This window comes from Miniopterus schreibersii (assembly GCF_964146895.1).
Source record: "Miniopterus schreibersii genome assembly, chromosome: 9".
In the NCBI taxonomy this organism is placed as follows: domain Eukaryota; kingdom Metazoa; phylum Chordata; class Mammalia; order Chiroptera; family Miniopteridae; genus Miniopterus; species Miniopterus schreibersii.
The window spans coordinates 14,280,498-14,304,897 of record NC_138118.1 but is presented as its reverse complement, the minus strand read 5'-3'; the positions used below and the strand labels follow the sequence as shown (position 1 = coordinate 14,304,897).

Below are 24,400 nucleotides of genomic sequence, written 5' to 3'. Positions count from 1 at the left end.
GTCTCCTATTAATGAAGAATGCTGTAGCCAACAATAATAAACTGGCGTATTGCAAACGGCACTCTGTGTAAATGAAAAAGAGGGCGGGACAAAAGACACTAGGTAACTGTGTCACATCCTTTATACAGACAGCCCATTCTCAATAGAATTACAGACCAAATGCTTTTAAAAGTTTTTATGCCTAGATGGCAATTATAACCTTCACACATTAATGAGAAAAGGAACAATAATAATACAGAACACAGTATTTTTAATGATTATAGCACATTTAAAACCTTCAGCCATCCACTGGATTCTCAGATCAGATTGGCAACAGAAATTTCACACCCACCTGGGCTTGCTTGGCTAACTCCACTATTTCAGAGAGCCTTACAACCATTTTAGCAGCTTTATCCAAGTCATCACAAGCAAGAATTTCAAGTCCACTGTCAGTTATCGGTGCCTTTGCATCATCCTCTCAGGTACCTTGCAACTGTACCACAAAAGGTATTTTAATTTCCAGCTCCTTTCTGCCATGACTACACCCTGTGCAATAATATTATACTGCACGATTCCTCCAAAAAGGAATAGCCATGTACCTTTAGCTATGTTCACCAGAATAGCCAGTACCTTTTTATCTGAAGTGATAAGCTTAAACGCTTCTGTTAACTTGATGGACTGTGGCACCACCACCACCATCAAGAAAGTTGGCTGGAGTCCCTCCGTGAAGTTTTATTATATCCACTGTGGCCACAGCCAAACCAGCACCCACATTCCCATCTAGGCCAGTGGAGCTGAGACCGGCCTTAGCTGCAGCTCTGTGCCTTTCATCTTCCTCGGTCCAGTTGTCTCGGGGATCAAAGATTTTCTTCCGGCAGTAAGCTGAATTAGAATCAAAACTGATCTTTGCATCCATGCACAGCACAGTGCTGCCTGATTCCTCTACCACTGGATTCATTTCTACCACGGTCGCATCGTATTTCAGAAAAAGGTGGTAATGCTTGACCATGTTTTCTGCCGCAGAATCCACTACATATGGTGGGAATCCCATGTTCCGTGCCAGCTGGACAGATTGCTCCTTTTCGACGCCTTCTACAGTATCAGCAGGCGCTTCAGCTACAGCTCCAGGAGGCTCTGCAGCGACACCTCCAATGGGGACACCGCCTTGAGAACTTCCTACGAACACAGGGCCTTGAAGTGACCTTTCTGTGGCTATTGCAAAGTAGCATTCTCTCCTGGGGCATCTTCACTCACAAAGATTGGAGCAACTGGATTGTTTAACAGCCATGGACTCCAAATACAGCAGCAACAACAGAGCCTCTCACTACGTAAGTACCTGAGCATGGACACGTTTCGAGAAGCTGGAGTCGCCATTCCCAAGGGACACGTGGCTAAGTCACCAGATGAAGCTTATGCAATTGCCAAAAAATTAGGTTCAAAGGATGGTGTGATAAAGGCATAGGTGTGTGCGCCGCCTGGGAATGGAGCCCGCAGCATGGTTGGTGCCCAGGAGGCCGCTCTGACCAACGGAGCCGCCCAGCTGCGGCCGCATCTTTCTTGTACTTCAACTATTCTCTTGTTATTAAGCTCGGAGAGTTCTTTTTATGTCTTTCTCTGATATGTATATATTTATATTTACACTTGTGTAGACACACACCCCAAATATTCTTTCCTATGGTTTGTCTTTTCATTTTCTTAACAGTGTCTTTCAAAAAGAAGTTTAAGATTTTGATGATCACTTTCTTTCTTTTGCGATCTATGTGTTTTATGTCCTAAGAAATCTTTGCCTATCCCAAACTACAAAGGTTTTATCTGTGTTTTCTTCTAGGTGTTGTATAGTTTAGCTTTTATGTTTAGGGCTGCGATCAATCTCAAGTCAATGTTTGTGTGTGGTATGAGGGATACGTCAAGGTTTATTTATTTTTATTTAGATATCCGGTTGTCTAAACCGTTAATGAAAAGGCTATTCTTTCTCTATGATGTTGTTACCTTTGTAAAGAAATATTAAAAAATCAGTTGAGCATATCCACACGCGTCTATTTCTGAACTTGCTATGCATTGATCTATACATCTATTCTTACATTAATAAACGTGGTCTTGATTATTGCGGCCTTATGGGAAATCTTGAAATCAGTCAGCATAAAATCTCTTTCTTCTTCAAAATCATTTTGGCTATTTTAGATCCTTTGTATTTCTATATGAATTTTAGAATCAGTTTATTAATTTCCACAAAATAAACCTGCTGGGATTGTGATTGAGATTGTATTGATGTTACAGATTACTTTGGGGAGAACTGGTATCTGAACAACATTGAGTGTTCCAAACCAGACACGGCTCATCTCCACTTATTTGGGTCTTAATTTATTTCAGCAATGTTTTATAATTTTCAGTGTGGGGTCGGGGGGAGCCTTAGCCAATTTTTACTACATTTATTCCTCGTATTATATGTTTCTGGTGCTACTGTACATGGAATTACTTTAAAATTTCATTTTCCCATTGATTGCTGCCACTGTGAAGGAATACAATGCCTTTTTGTTTTCTAACCTTATATTTTATGATCTTGCAAAATTTACATATGAGTTCTATTACTTGATATATCTACAGAAGTGTTGAGAGTTTTCAATGTACAGATCTTGAACATATTTTAAACTTACCCTTAAGAATTTTTTGTTTGAGAACACTACTGTAAGTGATCTTTTAAAATAATTTTCTCTTTTGATTTTTTTTTTTGCTCGGGCACCCGTGTTTTTTTAAGCACCTCAGTTGATTTGATGGTGTAGCCGAGGCTGAGGTCCATTGGCCTGAAGGCTAATCTTGAACCCTGCTGGAGGTCGTACACTAATTGTATGTGTTTTCTTCCTTGGTTTCCATGCATGGGGATGGCTTAGATCACTCAAGCAATTGATCCCATCAAGAAGCAGAATCATTTGTACCTGTGGCAAAGGGAAACCCTGGAGCTATTGTACTTTAAAGATGATAGGCTCTACAAGGGGCTTAATGAACCTTGAAGTATGTTATTGACCTCATGTGGACCTGACCATGCTGATGGACTGGATTTGAACCTCAGCTCCTCAGAACTGGCTGTGTGCTGGGCATTGATGAGGCGAACTTTGTAGCTCAGTGTGCTGTTTCCCCTGAGGTTATATGTGTTGTAGGTGGTGGGGCTGGGTTGGGGAGGACACGTGGGAGTTGCTTTTGTAGCTTTTTTCTTAATTAGGAGAAAAAAGATCGAAGCTGGGATGAGTCAGCAGCCCAGTTTTTATTTCCCCCAGTGCTCCAGGTCATGGTGTTTAATGGAAAGACAAACCCATTTGTCTTCCCCTTGTCCTGGCCTGTGGAGGCCGTGCAGGCTGCTGTCAGAGAGATATTAGGGGCTATAAAAAGCCATTCAATTCCCTCCCCTCCTGACTCTCACTTTGTAACCCCTTTCCCAGGAGATTGGTGCCTCGCTCGCTGATTCTCCATCACCTGGAAGTCTTAGGCCTCATGGGCATTTTTTCGAGATTCAGATGGACTTTACCATCCCATTCTTTAATCTCCATCATTTCTCTGACAGGGGTGGCAACACCAGGGGTGGATTTATCTTTCTACTTTATTCTGCCAATTTTTAAAAGAGCTGGTTGATACGTCTCTGGGTGTAGGAGAGCAAACCAGTCCCTCAGGATGGGCAGCCGCTGAGCGAAGCCTCCAGCCACAGGCCCTGGTGCTCCTGAGCCAGGCTTAGGGAAAAAGGGGCCCCCTGTCTTCCGTCCCTGCTCTTGTTTTCAGCCCTGGCATTTGCATCGTCTCATCTCCCAGTAGTACCAGTGCTGGGGGGGAGCTAGATAAGTTGGGGAGCATTTGCCCTTTTTGATGATCCAGCTATCCTGGAGGAGGGAGCCATTTCCTAAGGATTTTTCTTGCTCTGTTCTTTGTTCTTGCATTCTTCCAGGTTGGCCTGTCTGCCAAGCCCTGCCCACATTCCTTCGCTCCCATTTTAATTTTTCTCTCATGATGCGTTCAGAAAATTCAGTTCACACCCAGTTATTGAGCACTGACTCCACACCAGAGACCAGTGGTGGGCAGGAGCGGTACAGGAGGAAACAGGGCCTGGGCTCTGCTCACCAGAAGCAAGGCTGCAAGAGGCACACACCCAGAGGCTCAAGGTCAAGAGTCACACAGGCATAACAAAAGTATGAATAAGGCACTTTCTAATAGGTCATATCCCTTTAATTTATTAACTCACAGAAATCATCTGTGTGGAGGAATTGGAAATAAAGCTGTATCTTCATTTCAGTGAACACAAAGGTGCCACTCTGTGGCTTAATGGCCTTTGGTTTCTAGTTCAATGGCAATTTAGTGTCCTAGAGAACATTTATTGTCCACTGTAAAATATGAAACACTTTGCTTTTCAATTCAATGCAAATAAATACACGGAGAAGAAAAAAGATTTAAAAATGAATTAAATGAAATGATAAAAGAATGAAAAATAGAAAACTATAAAATTAAGTGTTGCTTCCTTTGGAATCTGTCCCATTGTGCTTGCTCTTACCACTTAAATAGAGTGATGGAGGAGAGGCAAATGGGTCTATCAGATAGTGATATACGACTCTTGCTAGTTCTAAAAAGGTACCTCGTGTGTACATGTGTGTGTCTGTGTATCTAAATGTAGACATTTTTTCTTAAGAACAAGAGACATACAAATTTTTGTTCCTTCTATAGCCAATAAACTTGGCAGATCATACCATAAAAGACTTTGGTACAAGACTGAATACATCTAATATTCTATTAACGACACCATGAATTCAAACAAGAACATTTTTAAAAGCTCTAAAATACAACTAAAACAACCCATAATATTGATTAACTTATAACTCAGTAGGGCAAATGGCTAAGAGCCAATCTATCCAATTTGCATTGCTTAACACCAAGACATTTTTTTGATGGTGTTTAAGGAGTAGATCATTAATTAAAGCCATTAATTATGAATAATGCTGATGAACATACCAAATACATAATTGGGTTGGCAGAGTAAAATAAAAAGTGTTTTTCAATAAGTACAAAAATAAAATAATTTGCACTTGTGTCTCTACTATTTACCTTAAGACATAAAATACTGCAAACACAGTTGAAGCCCTCTCTGTGTACCCCTTACCAAATGGTTACCACTATATGAAATTTAGTATTTGTTATCCCTGCGTATTTTTCTATAGAGTACTCTTACCATATGCCTAAGCCTGAAATAGTCCTGTTTTGCAATTTTAACTTCATGTGGATAAATTCACTCATGCAATCTATGCATTCTTACAACTTTTTTTGTATTGCTATTACGTTTGTGAGTTTCAGACATCCGAATTCATGAAGCTCTAATTCACTTATTGTATGAATATATATCACAATTTATTAATTTTCTTTTCTTTTTTCCCTAGCTTTATTGAGATGTAATTGACATTGTGTAAATTAAAGGTGCACAGTGTGATGATTTTCCTGTTACTGCAATAAGGTCTGTTAACACATCAATCATCTCATGTAGTGAGAACTTTTAAGATCTGCTCTCTTAACAATTTTTAAGTATAGAATACAGTATTGTTAACTATAGTTACCATGCTGTACATTAGAGCCCCAGACATATTCATCTTTTAATTGGAAGTCTGTACCCTTTGACCAACATCTCCCCATTTCCCCCCATTCCCTAACCCCTGGTAACCACTCTCTGTTTCTATGAGTTTGGCTTTTTAAAGGTTCCATGTATGAGTGAGATCACAACATGGATGGACCTTGAGGGCATTATCTTTAGAAAAATAAGCCAGACAGAGAAAAACAAATACGTTATGAATAAAGCACTTTTGATGATGAATTCTAAGGAGGACAAGCTTCATATACATGCTGGCATTTTATCTGGGCCCCAAAGAACAGGTGAGGTTTCAACAATCACAGAGGATGTGAGGGGAGGAGGGGTGGGGCAGGACATTTAAACTAAGGGAGCTACGTTGGCTCAGAGGTGTGACCTTTCATGTTCGGAGCATGTGAGCTGTCTAATTCGATCGGAAGGCAGTGCACATGGCTTGGGAGGAATAGCAGAGTCAGAGATGAGACTAGAAAGGCAAGTTGGGTCCATTGTGGAGGCCTTGATGCTACACCAAGGAGCCTGTATTTGTGCTTTAGTAGACAGCGGGGAGCCAGTGAGGCTGATGAACAGGAAATGGCATGATCAGAGCTGGGCTTTAGGAAGCTCCCCCGAACAACTGTGAAGGACACGTTGGAGAGGTTAGTTATTGAAGGGATAGCAAAAGGAACCTGTTTCAAATTAGCTCAGATTAGCAATGACAAAGATCTAAACATAGGCATTGTTGTTGAGGGTTGGAAAGGAGGGGGCCAATTTGAGAAGGGTTTTATGTGTAGGTCAGACAGGACTCATGGAAATGGGAAATCAAGTTGAAGGTGACTAGGTACAATGGAAGAGGGCAAGGCCATGAATAAATCCTGAGTACAGGGCACTGGAGAGCACAAGGGTTGGCTTTGAGGAGGGTAATAGGTAAATTCTTCTGGTTTCAAGCAACAGAAACTGACTCTAGTTAGTTAAAGTAAAAAAAGAATATTAATTCAAGAACATAGAGAAGGAACCCTTCAAACCAAAAGGCGTAGCTCAACAACTGGTAGGATACCCTAGGGAAGTTCTAAAGCTCCAGAGGAAGGAATCTGTGGATCTTTCTTTTTGTGACATTGCCTTCAATGTCTCAGCAACTTCTAGACTCTCAGTGCAAAATTTAAATTCACAGGAGAGAGAATGTGGCCCATCTTGGTGGAGGTGCCACTTTGTGGGTCAGTCGGCTACAGGCTGGAGTTAGATTCATGACATGCAGGCTTGCTTTCTGGGGGCTCGCCCCTGAATGTTAGGGTTGCCCCTGGAGAAGGGGGATTGCTGTGAGCCAGGGAGCCGCACTGCTTGGTCTGCTCTGGTGAGGGGCGAGGAGGGGAAAGAGAATGTTTTGCTTTGGACAAGTTGTGACGCGGGCGTGGTGCAGGAAGTGCACATCCGGATGCAATGAACTTCAGTGAGCTCTGGCTAGAGAAATGCAGACGTTTGAGCTCCCAGGAGGAGTGATAGTTAAAGCTTTTAGAGTAGGGGAACTTGGGGAAGAGGGAAACACAAGGAAAGAGGGGAAATGAGTAGGGCATGAAGAGACTCTAAAAGGTTGGAAAGACATTAGCTGTTATCATCTAGTCCAATAGTTTTATTTTATTATTTTTCATTTGTTTTTTTCTTGAGGCATAGCATGCACACAGGAAAGTGCATGCAGCTTAAATAGAGAGCCCAATGAAGTTTTACTTATGTATATACCTTTGCAACCACCACCAACAGGATGGAGAACATTTCCATGAGCCCAGAAGGTGACCTTGCACCCCTTCTTGGTCAGTACCCTCACCATCCATCCCAAAAGTAATCACTATTCTGACTTCTACCACCATAGATTAGTTTTGTCTGTTCTTGAACTTTATACAAATCTTAGCATTTTGGAATCTGGCTTCTTTTGCTTGGCATTGTGCCTGAGAAATTAATCCATGTCATTACATTAAACAGGAGTGTGTGTGTTTTTCTGCGATATAGTATTCTTTTACATCGATATACCACAACTTATCTATTATCCTATTGATGGACATTTGGGTTTTTCAAGTTTTTGGCTATTATGAATAAAACTATGAAATTTCATGCATGTAACTTTTAGTGAGATATTTACTAATTTCTCTAGGGTATGTGCATACCCAGGAATCGCTTTATCCAAGGGTATATATGTTTAATTTTAGTAGATGCTTCATCTTTTAAAGCGATTGTAGCATTTTACATTCCCCAGCATTGTAAAAGGATTTTAGCTGCTCCACTTGCTTGCTAAACATTGGTGCTGTCAGTCTGTTTAATTTTAGCCATACTGTTGGATGCATAGTGGTATTCATGTGGTGGTAATTTGCATTCCCCACACGACTAACAATATTCAGCACATTTTCACCTGCATGTTGGCTATTTAAATATTTGTGTGTCCCTCTCTGTGTGAATTGCATGTTCAAGTCTATTGCTCACTTTTTTTAAAAACTTTTTTCTCATTGTCTTTAGGAATTCTGGAAACAAATCCTTACTTGAATATACGCTTTGTGAATACCTCCTGTGTGTGGTTTGTCTTTTCTTTTAATAATGTCTTTTGATGAACACAAATTTTTATTTTCAGTGATCAATTGTTTATTTTATGGTTGGTGCTTTTTCTGCCCTGTTTAGGAAATATTTGCCTACCATAAGTTACTACTCTTATTTTGGAGATTTAAACAAATAGTATCCAAGGAAAGAAAATAACTGAAGGTTACACAGCAAGTGACAGGACCAGGACAGGGACTCATGATCTCCCTATCTGGCCCACACTCCTCTCACTGGGAATCCATATAACATTCTACTCACTGCTAAAGGGCTGTGGAAGGAGCCACCACACTCTTTTTATCACGGAGAACTCCTACCTCCATTAAAGGGAATTGATTAACTTTAAGATGTTCCAAATGTACTGAGCACCTTGAAAATATTTCTACCCAATTGTTCCTTCTCTTGGAACCTAAAGTATAGACAAAGTTTTATGCACTCAGATGTTCACTGCAATGTTATTTTCAATGGCAAAAGAAAATAACCTAAAGATTCAGCTATTGTAGACTGGCTAAGTTGTGGCACATTTATGACATTGACTGATATAGCTGCATAATATTCAAATTAAGTTACTTCTAAAATTATTTAATGGCCTGTGAAAATGAGAACAATATTATATATTTTTTCCATTTTATTTTAAGATTTTCCAGTTTGCATTCAGTGCTATTTTATATTAGTTTCAGGTGTGTGCACAGTAGTTAGACAATCATATGCTTTATATTTTTCCATTTTAAAAACTCAACTTTTTTGAGGTACAATTTATATGCAGAAATGTACCTACTTCGGTGAACAGTCTGATGAGTTTTATTTTAATAAACTACATTGAGGCACAATTTATATACAATAGAAAAGAACAATTTTAAGTGAACAATTTGACAAGTTTAGAAAAATGTGTACAATCACGTACCCACCACCATGGTCATGACACAGAACATTTCTGTTTCTCCCCCAAACGCCCTGCTGCTCATGTGCATTCCATTGCTTTTCCCTGTTCTCAGGCCGGGCACCCACTGACCTGTTTTCTGTTCGGATAGATTAGACTTCTCTTTGCTAGGGTTTCATATCAATGGAGCAGTGCAGCATTTTGTATTTTCTGTATAGCTTCTTCCACTCAGCGTAATGGTTTTGAGGCCCATCCATGTTGTTGACTGTATTGGTAGCTCTTTTGTATTGCTGTATAGTATTCCACTGAGTACATATTCCCAATCTGTTTATTCATTCTCCTGTTGGTGGACGTCTGTGTTGTTACTTGTTTCGGGTAAACACAAATGAAGCTGCTGAGAATGTTCATGTACAGGTTTGTGTATGGACACATGTTTTCATTTCTCCTGGGCAAATACCTGGGGGTAGGCTTGTCAGGCTGCGTGCTGGGTGCTTAACTTTGTAAGAAACTGCCGAACTCTATTCCAAAGTGGCTGCACCATTTTGTATTCCCATCAGAATTTCAGTTATTTCACACCCTTAGTAGTATTTGGAATGGTCAGATTTTTAAAATCAGTGTATCCTTTTGTTTTTAATTTTAGCCATTGTAATAGGTATATAGTGGTATCTCATTGTGTTTTTAAAAAAACAACTTTATTGACATATAATTTACATATCATAAAGTTCATCTGTTTAAAGTATATAGTTTGATGATTTTAAGTATATTTAGAGATTTGTGCAACCATCAACACGATCTAATTTTAGGATTTTTATATCTTACCAAAAGAAATCTTGTGTTCATCCATCTCTCTCCATGCCTCCCACGCACTATAATTTTAGGTTAAAAAAACCCCACAAAACAAAAAGTATTGTTCCAAATATATATATATATTTATGTATGTGTGTGTATATATGTAATGTATATTTATATTTATAATACTCTTAATATACATATACACACACACACATATATATATGGAAAAAAAACTGGAAAGAATATGTCAAGCACAACTTTAGTTTTCTCTTGGTGGTAGCACTTATAAGTAGCTTTCTTTTCTCCTCTGTACTTTTGGGAATTTCAAAATTCCCCACAGTGAGCATATACTTTCATACTTTGTAATTAAAAAATCATTTTTTGTGTATAAAAAAGAACATTTCTCTAGATTACATCTATTGAGGGGGCAGTGCCATTCCAGCGGCTGTCAGTCTGTGTTTTCAGCCTGATTTCCTTTGGGAAGAGAACTTGTAAAGTCGTGTTCTTCTGGGTCTCTGCAGCGAGCTGGCAGAATAAACCTGCTGTTCGCAATATTTACGCGAACTGCCTGGAGGAGCCCTGGCAACTGCTCTGTGAGCTGGTTTCTGTATTGATATGATGTTGGATGTGCTCTGGAAGGCAGATCCACGTGGGGGTCGATGCAAGGGGTGCACACTGTTTTGTGACACATCAAGAGAAGCGAGGAGAGGGTGCTGTTTGCTTGGGACCTCATTCTCCTGCCTGTGAAGTGTTTGCGGCCACGTGTGCACGTGAGTGTGGAATGCCCGAGAGTGTGGAATGCACATTTGTATGAGTAGACAACATATTTTTACATTCTAAGTTCCTGTGGGTCTAGAGCACCAAATGAATTGGTCCTCTAGCTCTAGTTTAATGCCCGTCGTGTAGTTTGATTGAGGAAAAGTCAAATGCCCGTTCCTTTAATTGCATTTCCTCTGATTCATGGAGACAGCACTAACCCCCTCTTGATGCGGGCCTATGGAAATGAATTGAATCATATCTGTGCTTTGAACAGAAATGTGCTTTGCTTGGAATCAGCAGATCATTTCACATCTCAAAGGTCACTTCCTGGGGTGAAATTGAACTGATATTAACCACTTTCCCAAGACGAAATAGACTGGGGAGGACTTGGCCAGTCAGAGATGGATTGCGAAGAAACAAAGCCCACCTAGGCCAGCTGAAATGGCGGGTGGGAAAGAGCACTGTACTGACCGAGAAAACAGAAAATATAAAAAGAGGCAAGGCTTGAGGCAGTTTCTGTCTCTGTCTCCCTGTTTCGTGCTTTACGATCTCTTGTCTTTGTATCTCTCTATACATCTTTCAATTTCTTCTTGGCTCCTTCTGCTCATGCCTGGTTTCTGCTGTAGTTGGAAGTTTTTTGTTTTTGTTTTTTGGGTTGTTTGTTTTTTTTTTTTTTGCCAATCGTCATGATAGAGACATGCAAAAGAAGAAAGTAATATGTAGTCTGTGGTAAACAGCCTCTACAGTGGCCCCATAATGATCCCCATCTCCTGGGGTCCATGCCCTTGGGTAATGCATCCCCTTAAGTGTGGACTGGATTTAGGATTCACTGGGATGTCACATCCAGCACTGAATGACTGTGGCTCCCATCTTCTGTGCTCTCTCTTGCTCTCTCACTTGCTGGCTCTGATGGAAAATATGTCATGTTGTGAGTTGTTTTATGGTGTGGCCCACAAAGCAGGAAATGAGGGGAGCCCTCTGGTTCAACAGCCTTGAGGAAATGAGTCCTGCCAACAACCATGTGCGTCAACTTGGGAAGCTGGGGATACCCCCCCACTGAGCCTTGAGATGACTGTAGCCCTGCTAACACCTTGAGGCAGGAACACCCAGCTAAGACACCTGGATTCCTGACCCACAGAAACTGTGACATACAGTTTTAAGCCACTAGGTTTGGGCTAGGTTTGGGGGTCATTTGTTACACAGCAATCGATAAGAAATACAAGGTCTCCTAAATAATGCTGTTTTGAAGCACAGGACTCAGGTTCCCCTCAAAAGAAATTTTAAGGGGTGATATGACCCAAGGAGCTATTCTGGAGAACCTGTTTAGGCCAAGTACCAGTTTCCTCCAGCATGGTGGGCAAGGTCAAGTGCAGCAGCTCCATGCCTGCCATGTGGCCAGCTAGACAGGAGAAGTTAGGGTCTAACAGCAACAACATAGAGGTATTAAATGCAAACAAGAAGGACTTCATTTTAGAGAATCCCAGGTGCCAGCCAGGTGTTTCAACCCAAGCTCTAATATCGGAGATGTGTAGACGGTTGCATTTGACGAATTCTAGTGTCCTTTTCAGCTTCAAATGACAATGAATCTGAATATGTGGCTGTGGTATGGCTGGTGCTCTGTGTGGCTGGTGTGGGCCATTGGAGAGATTCATTCTTCCCGAACATCCCCGGGATGAAAGATCAGACACGGGAGTCTGTTACATCTCAGAGTCTCACCACAGACATGATTTGGAGAGCGGTCAAGTGGTCCAGCCACTCCCCTAAACTGTTTCACAGGGAAGGCACTTCTGCAGGTCTCCGTGAGCTAGACTCCTGTATCCCCCAATAGGTTCCATAGATCTACTACGCAGTTCTTTTATTGGGCAGTAAGCCCATACTCAGAGACCATGTTCAGAAGGAATAGTTTCTTACTGCTGCTGCCCCCAGGGCAGAGTTTCCCCTAAGTGTCCTTGAATGCCAAGAAAATGCTTGCTGGGCTCTTCAATTCTTGTCCCTACCTCCCACCCCCCAGGCTTCTTGACCTCAGCCACCACAGACCTGAAGTGTCTATGTCCTTCCTCTTAGGTGCCCTTCTCCGCCTCACGCCAGATGCTTCCCTGCTCTTCATCTGTGACCTTCTGTAGGTTACAGGTTGCAGTTCCATGACAATGCACATTGGAAATATTTAAGTACAGTTTTATTGACATACACATCCTGTCCCCAAAGAAAGAATTGTGAAGAAATTATACAATACAGGAAGGACTTCCCCTCTAGTCTTTCAAAAGCAGAATTCCTTAAGCTGCCATATGTAACCTTTAGCTTGAGAGGCTGGTCTTTGTGGAGGAGCTGGTGAGAAGTCTCCCTTTCTCTGCCATGCATGCTCCCACCCAGAATTCAGCAGCAGCCCGAGACAAGCAGGGATGGGTGCTGTGCCCACTGCGGGGCAGGGTCCAGCCCAGCCCAGCCAGCAGCTGGATTGCTCTGTAGACAGAGGATGTGTTATTTGTCTCATTACATGAAAAAGGCTATTAATGGACAAGTGTGCTTGTGGAGGGATGGTGGGTAAAGTAAGAAAAAGAACCGAGAAAAGAGACAGCTATTGTGTCTGATTCTCAAGGTTACCTGTTGAAATAGGACTGTAGCTCCCTTGTGGCCTCGAAAAGCAATTCCTTTCTGATAGCTTTATAATCAAGAAGAAAGACCCCTTTGTTAACGATGCCTTGTATTTATCTCACGTCTTTCTCCAGAGAAACTGCAAGTGCTTCACAGATTTTATCTTTATAAAAAGCTGATGAGTAGGTGTGAAGACCTAGAGAACTCAGCCCCTCTGTCCCTAATCCAAACACCTTGCCTACAGTCCTGGACTCCCTCCTGGTGGTGACAACTGACCCGAGTGGGCTTGTGATCACCCTTGCAGCAGGCCCTATAAGATAGGGTACAGGGTGGCCCACTTCCACCCAGGACCCGTCAGTGTCTCGTCACCAGTATCCTGTCCATAATCCCTCTCCAGCAGTCTTAAATAAAGGGGACTTTATTCAAAGGAATTGGGAATTCTAAAGAATTCAAGACCCCTAAGAATGGCTGGACTACATGAAGGTCTGAATAGGTCCTGGCAAGCCACCATTTCTCTCTTCTTGCTTTGGGATTGTAATTTCCTGGGGTTAGCTCTCTCTGTGTAGTCATTTCCTTCTCCTGCCTCTCTCTAGAGATCCCTTTTTCTGCTTGCCTCTCTGGATCCATGGCCCCCAAATGGCAGCCTTGACACTTGGATTTTCAGGTTCAGGGTGGACAGCTCATTTAGTCTGCCTGTCTTATAAGGGGAACCAGATTGGCTTAGCTTAGACTGGTGTCCACCTGGTCCAGTCATTTCCAGTAGTAGGAAGGGCTCCCTCCTCCAGAGTGTAGGACTGTGCCCTTGTATCTTCTAGGTTGTTCCCTTTGCTAGGAATGGACTTAGTCTTGACTCTCCAGAGGATCCTCAACCCAATCCTCAATCTTTCTCTGAGAGGCCATCCCCGGCCACCTCACTGCCTCTCCAACCCTACCTGTTCTGCACAACCTGTCCATCCCTCTGCTCCTATATTGTCTTATCACTACTTGCTGATTTGTGGCCTTGACTCTGTGTCCTACTAGAGTGAGAGTACCTTGAGGGCAAGGCTTTTGTCTCCTTTTGTATCTTGAAAGCTAGCATAATACTTAGCAAATGTCTGTTGAGTGAATGCAGGAAAACAATAGATCTCGTGAAACAAAGGCTTTGAACTCTTTTGTCTTTACACTTGTTTTGTAAGTCGCAGAAGAAATGATCCTTCTGTTTAATAAGCATGTACCAAGACCAAGTAAAGAGACTTAGGAATAAAGTGCATTTGCCTAGTGGTCCTTTCCCTCTGGGGGATTAAAGGTGGCACTGGGAGGCTGCAGCCACAGGGTGCAGCGCCCCCTGTCTGGTTCAGGAGGTCTTGCCCTTTTCCTGCACTCAGTCTCAGGGCTACTGAAGTGCAGGTGTTGGGGAATCAGCATTTGTGCCTTGCATAACCTCCCAGTTTCTTTTATGCTCATGTATATATAGATCAGCGATTATATTAGGAATGGCACTGTCGATTCATATCATGTGCCTCACAGATTCATGTTAGTTAGGATCACTTTGCTTTTCAATTTGCAGCAATAGCTAAGCAAGGCAAAATCACTGTATGCCAGCAGATGGAGGCAGGGGAGGGCGGTAGGATTGTGGGGCGGCAAAACCGAATCACCTGAAGAGTTTTCCAAGCAGCGCATCTCCCACCTTCTCCTGACACCCATTCCCTTTTGTTCCCCAGTTGAATCTGATTTTCTCTCTCCTCGAGGTGACAATTTGCACCTTCACCTCTCTGCTCACTGCTTCCATCTGGTCTCCCAGGCTCTGGTGGAAATGGTGTGAGAGGGGAAGAATGAGGGGAAGGGATGGATGAGCACTCACCCTCTCCTGGTTTTTTTTTTCAGTGCTTCCAAGGGCCTCATTACCCCGTGATGGGAGAGCCTCTTCTTAAGTTTCCAAGTCTCCACAATCCCCCTTAGCAACAAGCCAGCATCTTTGCTGGCGTGTGGCAGCCGTGGAACCCACATTGCGGTGTTTGGACATAAACACCTTCTAATCCACTATTAAGTCCTTCAGTTTGTTTTCTCATAACATTAACCGTAATGAACTCGTCACATACCGATGTCAGCTTAATATGCTGCTTCCCCAGGAAGGGCCTAGTAATTTAGTGTTAATTAATGATGACTTATCGCAAATTATGTTACCGACTTACTGATGCTCCTGGGTGACACGCACATCTCTCACACGAAACCATAACATCATTACTTAGCATTCACATAGCACTTCACACGCTAAGAACACTCGGTAATTGAGTCAGCTGCACTGCCACTGTTCCTCATGCTGATCCTGTCAGACGGGTTGGTAGAGGTGCCCCTCATTATAGGTAAGCTTGACACACTGAGTTTTAAACTTGCCAAATTGCTAACCTGGAGGAATTACATTTACTCATCTCAGAGTCTTGAATGTAAGGTGATGGGGGCTGGGGTTCATCAGGTGTTCAGTGGAGAGAGCTGTGAAGCACAGTGCAGCCCCTCAGCTCCGTGAGGCACGTCCATGTTTTTATTTATCTTTGTCAGTGATGTAAACAGCAAACCAGAGCCTGGCTGCCCTTGTTTCTCAGCTGCACTCCAGCCCTTTCCTGCCCTTGTCATTTCCCCCCCAGAGCAAAGTCATTCCTACCAGGTGTTTCACACCCAGAACAAAAGAAAGGGGGAGCTGAATTCTAGGCGATGGGCCACCAGATCTTTAGATGTGATGGAAGGTGGCACCGGTGGTAAAGGGAACCCCTGCGATATAAAAAAGTCCACTAATTTGGACCCTATTGATAATAGATGTGACCAAGGTCATGCATACGTTTTTGTTGTTAGAATTTTCAACCTGTCTTGATGGGGTGGTTTTTCAGTGGGAAACATCTAAGTCTCTATGACCCAAATCATTTGGAACCATTGGGAATTTGCTCTGTACAGTGGATGTTAAAAAATCAATGGCACTGGACCACAGTGTGGTGTAGAGTAGGGGAGAGAAACCTGCTGGTTATTTTGTACATTTATAGGGTTGAGAAAGTTCAAGAATGAGGAGCCGGACAACGAGCCTGGACTCATAGGGCAAGAAGGAAGATTGGAGAGAAATCTTTGGTCATGAGACTCAGAATCCTTATTTATCTTCTCTCTGTTCTCTGTCCCCTGCCTGCCGATGTTGCCCTTTCGTGCTGGATACATGATTTAGTCTGAAATATTAAACACATCCATTTGAAACAATATTTTGATTTCTTATAACTGATAAGTAGAGGGGAAATGAGGTTCCCCTCTGGCCAGAAAAAGGGCAATTTTTACTCTTCATGGGAGAAAGATAAGCTCAGTTGATTTGTGGAGATGGTGTCAAAATGAAATTATTTCTCCAGAAACTTATATATATATATAAAATCCAACTTGTCTTCCTTGGAAGAAGCACTATTGCCATCTTTCCTTTGTCCCTGCTCTGCAGCAAACGGTGGGACCTTAATTAATCCCTGCTCTTGATTTTATTGGTTCATTTCAGTCTTGTCCTTGTCTTGCTTGTCAACCCCATTTTAAAATAGAAATTGGCTCCCACAACAGACAACTAAGAATTCATTTCAAGCTCAGATATGAGTAGAACTCCTATCAGAAACTTTTATTTATTATTCTTCGACTCTTGTATCAAACCCTTTTGATGAAGCTCAAGCCACTAAGTGACACATTCAGATCAGATGAGCAATTTGCGCCTTCACGGAGGGCTTAGCAGAGCTGCTTTGTTCTGATGTCTTAAAAAAATCCATTTGTATCAGTTGGGAAATATAACCTTATTTGCATCGGGGACTGTGTCCCTGGGACAGTAATGATGATAAATCAACTCAAGTTTCAAGCAGGCTGGTGGTACTCAGAAAATCAAGTTCATCGGAAAGGGGAGGACTTGCCCTTGGGGTGACTCTCCCGCCCCCACTGCCAAGCTTCTAGGCGGAGAAGGGGCAGAGCCACTGGGGAGGGGACGTGGTGTGGTAAATGCTCCGCAGAGGCAACTCTAGAATCCAACTGTCTGAAATTTGAATTCTCACTCCCCACTTTCTAGATGTGTTAGCTTGGGCAAGTCATTGACCTTGAGCCTCATTTTTCTCACCAGGAAAATGGGCATAGTAATATCCACCTCATAGGGTTGTTGTAAAGATTAAATGAACTGAGACGATGTACTTAGGCAATGGGCACAGGGTGAGCGCTCAGTCAGAGGCCATGTTTCTTATCTTGAGATGCAGAATTAAAATATGGTGAGAGACGCAGGTGGATCGACAGGTAGAAGGCAGGGCAGCAGGTATTTGTCAACCACGGACATTGAGAAAGACTCACCAGCTGACACCCTGTTTGGTACCCAGGGAAGCGTACAAGTTAAATCTCCATGCCATTCCCATACACTGGGTTCATGGGAGAATATTGAGGCTCTTCTCTAGGGGGACCGGTGAGGGGGGGCAGGGGCTGCGAGCTGCAGAAGAGGCTCTGGAAGCTTTCGGTCACCAGCTGGTGAGTGGTAAAGCTGGAATTTGCATCCAGGTTGTCTGACCCCAGAACAAAGGTTCTCCACCTTGTCTGCACAACATAAGTCACCTGGGGTGCTTCTTAACATCCAGATGCCCAGGCTGGGCGAGCCCCAGCCTGATTAACCAGAGCTTCTGGGGGTGGGGCCCAGGCAGCAGTAGCTCCTACAGCCCCCCCAATGATGACCGTGTGCTGCAAAGCTGGGAAAAGCTGCTCTAGATCAGAGCAATGTTTTTCAGAATGGTCCCTGAACTATCAGCATCCCCCGGGGAAATTTAGAACAATGCATAGAATCGGCTCCACCCCAGGCCTTCTGAATCAGAAACTCAGGGTGGGGCTTAGCAATCGGTGTTTTTACAGGCCCCCCAGGGGTTCTGCTTTCTGCTGGTTTGAGAACCACTGCTCCTGAGCTGTGCTTCTTAAACTGCAGTGCGTGTACGAATCACCCAGCAACCCGGCTAAAGTGTAGATACAGATTCAGTTGGTCTGGGGAGGGACCAGAGCTTTGGAATTGGTGATGCGGATGCTGCTTGTGCACTTGTGTTTGAGGAGTGAGGGAGCTGCCTCCTGTCCCAGGCTCTTTGCAGCAGAATCACCTGGGATGTTTATTAACATGCAAATTCCTTGGCCCTGCTTCAGACCTACTGAATTCTAATCTCTGTGCATGGGGCCGGGCTGTGCACATTTAAACAGACAGAACGGTGATTTTTTAAAATGTCCTGGTAAATTTGAGAGCCTGTGTTCCCAAGGGGCCCAATCATGATGGTACCAGGTCTTCTCCCCACAAATTTCTTTCAATTCACAGGGCTGGCCAGCCAGCCAGCCAGCCAGCCAGGTAGGGTCTGGACAGCAGGCCTTTAGTGCTTGTACCTTAAAAAAAAGACACGTGCAACAGAAGCCCTCAGGCTGCTGTCAGCTCACCTCCAGCTAAGAACCGCATCTTAATATGTCCACAGGCTGCAGGGAGCAGGGCTATGTTAGTCCCCTGGCCCCTGAAACTGTCCTTGGGCCCTGATGCTAGAAATGCAACTCTCCTTCCCCCTTTGGATTTGTGTAACTGCTGGCCTGACCAACCACCGCACTGACCCAGCAACCCTTGGCACACCGGCTGAAAATTGCTGTTCTAGATCATTGCTAAATAGGTCACCAGGTACATAGCCTGAGGCTTACAGTTCCCAAGTCATTCTGATCATAAAGAAGCTCAACACAGGGAGAAGAGGTGATTAAATAACATGGGACCATCTCTTCCATCCTGAAGAGTAAGGGACTCTAGTGTCCCTGTTGTCTAAAAAACAGTGCCCAACACAGTAACACAAACTTGCCTAGGAATCTCATTTGACAGATGAATAGATATGGCCAACTGGTTGACCTGAATTTCAATGATGTCCTGCAGACCAGCCTTGGACATCTCTGCGCGCTGCAGGCACCTGGCATTGCTTGGGGTGGCCCTTCATGATGTGGCACGAGGCCTCCTCCTGCTGATTTTGTTCCAAGGCCTCTAGATGGAATAAGTCATTAAAAAGCCATTTCTTAAGGGCTCAGTCACGGTCTCCTTAATAAAGTACAAGGAAACAGAAGGAACATACTAGCCCCCAGGTGTGTCTGCAGTGAGGCCGGGCTTCCTACATTGCCCCCACCTGGGACACAAAGGACCCCAGATCTCACCAGCCAGGGTCTGCTTGCCCTTTCCAGAGCTAGCCTGTCCTGCCCCCCCCGCTTTGAAGCTGTCCTTCAAGGCCTGTTCCTTTGGCTTCAAAGGTGGTGTTATTGTCAGCTGGGCACCAGGATGGGTTTTCCAGGACAGGAAACTGAGGGGGACAGGCATGTAACGCAGGCAGCAGGAGGCATTGGCTGGGAGCTGGCATTCGCAGATGGCACGTGCACCCACACGTTCCACCTCCATGAACTCACACACACTGAGTGTGTTCATGGGTCTGCAGAGCTCATTTGGACTTGCTTCTCTGTTGGTCAGCATTTTATTTGGCTCCTTCCACCCACCTCCCTTCTCTCTGCTCTCCCAGAGGCCAGGGAAGCCGACACGGGAGGGCCAGACTGGTGGAAGCAGAGAAGACAGAGCCCAGGAGAAGGGGCGAGCAGACAGTCAAATTGTTTAGAGAAAACTAAGATGCTAAAATAGAGCCTATTCATGATAATTTTTGGAATTCCCACATGAACCCACCTCCCACACATAGCTCTGGGGGATAGAGATGAAATGGGGCCCAGAAGCAGATGTGGGGTCCCCACTTGACCTTTCCAACAGCTTTTGTGTAGACCTGTGATCTCATGTAACCTGGGGAGGGAGGATAGGCCTTGTCCCCCTTTCAGCCAGCTGTCCATTTTATCCATGGGGAAACTGAGGATCACTGAGGTGAAGTGACTTACCTAAGGTTGCTGGTCGGATCCTGACTGATACAATGCGTGAATCATATGATTACCAGGACAATATCTATTTCCTGTGCGTGAGCCCTGTCTACCCTAGCTTGGTGTCCATGCCTCATGGGTGGACCTAGGGACTTCAAAGATACTTGCTTGTTGATTGGAAAATTCCAGCGTTGTTATTTTCTTTTCCTAATTTCATATCTTTAGCTGTTGGGTAAGGGAGAAGAGGGTATGTGATGGGATATGAACACAGATGGTTTTACTGGAAATTGAAAAGCTTAAGGGTTTGCTTTACTTTTTCCATCTAAGGCAGGCTCTGGAGAAGGCCTAGGGGACTCCAGGACAGGTTGAACCTGTTCTTCTGTTATCCTATGGGGCCTGTCTCCTTGCCCCTCTGTAGGTCACCTCCATGGTGTCCTCTCGGGTACCAGAGGCCAGGGAAGCCGACACGGGAGGGCCAGAGTGGTGGAAGCGGAGAAGACAGAGCCCAGGAGAAGGGGCGAGCAGAGAGCCAAATTGTTTAGAGAAAACTAAGATGATAAAATAGAGCCTATTCATGATAATTTTTGGAATTTCCCACCTGAACCCCCAAAGCATGGCTATACGGCCTTCTTGTGTCAGCCGCAGTAGCCCAGGGCTCCCATCAGAACTGCCTGCCCTAGAAGAGTCCCTTCAGCCAGTTTTCAGAGTCGCACGCTCTCTCGCCCACTCCAGCCTGATCGGTTGGCCCACGCTCGCCATTCCCCTTCAGCTTTCGGCCTCTCCCCTCCACATTCTTAGGGTTAAGTCTTGAGAGTCATCCCCTTCCTGGAGCTGAAAGAGAGGGCTGGGTGGGCTCCTTGAGGAAGGAATGTTCTCTCACTGCATCCATGGTCCTTCTCATCTCAGGTTGTGAGGCCCGAGGACAGCGAGCCACATACGTGCCAAGGACACAGAGACTGAATCGTGTTATGTTGCCCATGGCAGCCAGTCCTGAGGTGGGTTCTCTGGCTTGGTGGTGCCTGTGTTTGAGGAATATTGCACTTCCTTTGGGGTCTGAGGGTCTGCAGGTTTTTCTTCCCCACACGGAGTGGGAATTTTCTTTTCTGGCAATATTCTCTCTCTCTGTCTGTCTGTCTCTCTCTCTGACACACACATACACACACACACTCTCACACTGGCCCACATCCACAAAGTCACTTCCCAAGCCTTTGGAATAGGGCTTGTCCCCTGAGTTGTGCTGTGAGTGATGGAAATTTGCTCCCAGGGTTTGGCTCACTCTCCCTTAAGTGAATAGTACGCTTCAGAGAGAGGGGCATTTAGAATCCACCCTAACCAGGGTGGATCTAAGTGTTTTGGCTTGTATACTTGTTTCAGTCAAAATCAGGTGAGCCACTGCAAGGTCCCAGGTGACGACATCTATTAGGTACTTATGCCACGTCTCTAACTCACTGTGAGACATTGGTGCACATAAAAGAAGTATTGCATTGAGGCCTCCCTGCTCTGGGTCTCTAGGAATAAACTAAATAAGCTAAGTGATGAGGGGAGTATAGAAAGGGAAATTGGGAAGACAGGCCCATGGGGAGCTAAGATTAGATCACTGTTTTGCAGGAGGCTGGGCTGCTTAGTGGACATCTCTGTCTGGTCTGGGAGTAGGACAGGTTGCAGAAAGGGTATTCATACTTCTTGGGCATTTAATATTTTATTGTGTTCCAATTATAAATTTAAACATTCAGAGAGTGAATACTTAAGAAATATTCACTTTAAGAAAAATGGGTGACAAAAGTGGGGTCTGTCTGAAGTCTGAGCCAGGTTGTGGTAGTGATGGCTACTGGTAGAACTAGGTTGAATGAATGAACTTGCAACCTGGCTGCCAATAGCAACCTCTCTGATGGACAAAGAAGGGAACTCATGAGCCAGCATGGTCCTCCCCAGCTTTATTTGAATTTTGGTACAGGAGCATTTCTGTCCTGGTGATAAAGGAGAGAAGCCATAACTAAGATTACTGAGGCAAGCTAATAATTCTCAGCTTTGCCTCCTTCCATCCCTTCCTCCCCTAAGCCTTGGTGACCTGCAGTCTCAATGTAGCTAGTGCTGACAGCAACCTCGGGTAGGTGTTCTGTCTATGGAGCTGAAGACAGGGAAGGCTGGCATAAATCAAGCTTAATCCACACAAGGAAGGGAACTAGAGGTGCTGAGTAAACAGTGGTTGCTTTTCTTGAGCTTCTCAATAATATCTGTGACTTGTACCTTGGTGCCATATTTCTTTAAACTTTGCTCTTAATTTATTAGATGACTACTCATTAATTATGAAACAAGGAATGCAATATTTTAATAATAATTAAACAGATGAAAATTGACCTGATTATAAACTTGACTTCATCTTTCTCATTAATGACTGTGGTGTGATAAGAAATAGTATTTGGCTTTTGCTCTGGGTTCTTGTCACAGAGCTCCCCAAACCCTTTCCTGAGCAATGGGAGTGTCTTTTGTTATTCATAATGAGCTCCTGTCAACCATATATGACTTTACAGTAATGAAGTGACTCTTGGCTTCTAGACGGAGCTTCAGGGTGGGGACTGGCCACCAGAGAACCAACCATATGATGAGAAGTTTGAAATTTTCAACTTTTTTCTCCAACCTTCCAGGAGAGGAGAAAAGCTGGAGATTTTTAATCATCAATTGCCAACGATTTAACTATGCCTATAAAATGGAACCTCCATAAAAACCCTTAAACAATAGGGTTTGGGGATCTTTTGGGTTGGTGAGCACTTTGAGATGCTGGGAGGCTCTGTGCGCCTCTCCCACCATACTGTGCCCTGTGCCTGGCTTCTATCCTTTTAATAAACCAGTAATAGTAAGTAAAGTGCTTTCCTGAGTTCTGTGAGTCGATGTAGTGAATTATCAAAGCAGAGTGTCATTGGAGCCCCGCATTTGTAGTCAGTGGGTGCCCCATTTGTGACTGAGGCCTGAAGTTAGGGCAGTCTCGTAGGATGAACCCTTAAACCCGTGGAGTCTGAAGCTAAATCCAGGTAGTTAGTGCCAGAATTGAACTGAATTGTAGGACACCCAGCTGGTATCAAAGAATTAGGATTGGTTGGTATGGGGGAAAAACCTTCGGTGGTTTTTTGAACTCTCACACCATAAACAAAAGCACCCCCTATGGAAGTTACCAGAACTATAAGCTTCATGCCAAAGATAAAAGCAAGCAACACGCCAGAGGACTTGCTTGGTAAACCGTGCCTTGTATGAAGTGACGGCAGATATTACAGGAGACTTGGGAAGGGTGGCTTGGTGTGGAGTGAGATCAGAATCAGGGCAGAGCTAGAAAGAAAGTGAGTCATTGGTGGAAGAAGACACTTGCCTGTTGTCAAATGAACTCAGAAAGAGTGTGGAGGCTTTGGCTAGACATGCATGATAGAAATTTATTTAAAGGTTTTAGGGTTTGCATACTGGAAACACAGCTAGGCATAACCCCAGAAGTGTTCCAAAGAAGAAAGAAAAGTTAAGAGTTCTTATAGTAAAACGTGCATTCTCGAGAACAATCGGTCCTGAATTCTTAGCCCTAGGATTGGACCAGGACATTTGTCAGTCAGGTGTCGGGCGGTCTGGGTGATGGATGCCAGGCGGTCTGGAGAATTGATGCCAGGAGGGCTGGCCACATCCAGGGGTCTGGATAACGGATGTCAGGTAGTCTGGATGCACGAGTTGTTCAGGGGTAATCAGAGGGTTATCTGCAAGTCTGGTGTATATCCAGGCATTGACACAGGACTGGGAAGTTCAAAAGTTTAAGTCCCTGGGCTAGTTAAAACTAGAATAGAATCGTTTCCTCATATCTCAACCTACTCGGTTGTCAGTACCCTGGCAGCTTGACTATAGTGACTCCATTTCATTTCTTCACTGTCTTCCTCACTCTATATAACCCCTCGAGGATAAATACCCAGGCTACATGAAGAATTCCACAGGTCAGTAGGAAAAAGGTAAACAAGGCACCAACAATCATCAGAGGATAAAGATGAACAATCTATAGGTGAGGAATCCTGAATAGCAAATACGTGAAAATGATCAGTCTTACTAGTATCCAGAAAACACACAATATCACACAATGAGATGCCGCTTCATATCTATCAGTTTAGCAAAAATTAAAAAAAAAAAAATTGATAATACCAAATATCACCAATAATGTAGAATAATGGGAAGTATCTTATAATGCTGGTGGGTAGAGCCCATCTGGAAAAATTTTATGGAAAGGTAGTAAGACTCAAAAACACAGGCGAGGAAATACCCCGGCTTCAGGAGCACTGTCCTTCATGGGAAGCGGGGCAGGGCAGGATCAGGGCTTGAACTCGACCTGGAAAGCCTTAGTTCTCTTA

General features: G+C 43.9%; 1 pseudogene across 1 annotated transcript; it reads right to left on the bottom strand.

The window, feature by feature from the left end:
• Positions 1-301: 301 nt before the first annotated feature.
• On the bottom strand, positions 302-1,353 carry LOC308562044 (succinate--CoA ligase [ADP-forming] subunit beta, mitochondrial pseudogene; annotated as a pseudogene). Its single transcript has 2 exons — positions 1,316-1,353; positions 302-1,223 (listed from the first exon to the last, which is right to left on the bottom strand). The product of its transcript is annotated as a succinate--CoA ligase [ADP-forming] subunit beta, mitochondrial pseudogene (transcript).
• Positions 1,354-24,400: the final 23,047 nt, after the last annotated feature.